Raw genomic sequence first — 1,240 nt, forward strand, 5'->3', positions numbered from 1 at the left:
ATGCAAGCAAGGAAAGGGATGTTGACATGCAGCAGCTAAATCATGCTTCGGTGGTCATAACCGATAAATTTGGTGGGAGTGCTAAACAAATCTAGTTATTCCAAGTAGACCCAGACAAAACCCTGGGCAAGGCATTTGCTCATTTCTTTCCAGATATAAGATGTCAAAGTGAATCCAGACAAGGGGAAAACAGACAATGCCATCTGAGCCTATGGGACGGTCTCTACATTTAAATACACATGTGTGAATGACTGCAGTGCCCTAGCAAGGAACAGGACTCTTCCTGTACTAACCTCTGTAAAATTCCGGGCTGCTCCAGGAGAACCACAGAACTTTGCAGGGGGATGTCTCTGGGAACAGGCAAGGTAGCTTGGGAAATGTAAAGGAGATAAAGGGCCACATTAGAAAGCAGTGGCTTTCTCCCCATATAGCCCTAGGATTCAACCAGCAATTTTAGCCCCCCAGGACACATTCTTCTTCAAGCCTAATGAGAAAGTTCAGCAACACCACTCGCATTCAGTAGCAAAGGTGTCACGAGGGTTTGTGCCATCCAATGCAAGAGCTCATTGCGTCACCCACATAATGGACTTCCTCCCATACCAGACCATACAGAATAAATGACAATATCATGTGCACAGCATAAATTTAGTGGCATCACTAGGGTTGGTGTCATCCCCATTAACTTTATTTATAACACGATGTTATTATTTGAAAACACCAAGATTTTCATAATTTTGGCCAGTAGTGGTGTCACATGCACCCCCCCCCCCGAATGCATCATCTGGTGCAACCTGCACCCCTCCACATCCACTGCCACTGTACAGTAGCTCTCCATATCTTTGAGTCTCATATCTGGTTGGCAACCTTCAGTCTCGAAAGACTCTGGTATAAGCCTACAGCACCTGGTATTCCCAGGCAGTCTCCCATCCAAGTACTAACCAGGCCTGACCCTGCTTAGCTTCCGAGATCAGACGAGATCGGGAACGTGCAGGGTCTCATATCTGTGGTTTCACTTATCTGCAGTTTACAAATTCCCCTCTTATCTGTCTCTGCAATGCTCATGTTGCTATCTCCTGTGTCTCACTATCCCCTGTGTTGTCTGCTTCCTATTAACATCACATTGTTTGCTGCCCTTCAGTCAGCTTCCTGTTAGCGTTTGCACTGCAGGACACTAACAGGAAACGGGTTGGAGGGCTGCAAACAACACAACCATAATAGGAAGCAGACAGTACAGGAGACA

General features: G+C 46.3%; 1 pseudogene; it reads right to left on the reverse strand.

The window, feature by feature from the left end:
• Nucleotides 1-890: 890 nt before the first annotated feature.
• LOC136650522 (5S ribosomal RNA) lies at nucleotides 891-1,009 on the reverse strand (annotated as a pseudogene).
• Nucleotides 1,010-1,240: the final 231 nt, after the last annotated feature.

This window comes from Tiliqua scincoides, chromosome 4, assembly GCF_035046505.1.
Source record: "Tiliqua scincoides isolate rTilSci1 chromosome 4, rTilSci1.hap2, whole genome shotgun sequence".
NCBI lineage: Eukaryota > Metazoa > Chordata > Lepidosauria > Squamata > Scincidae > Tiliqua > Tiliqua scincoides.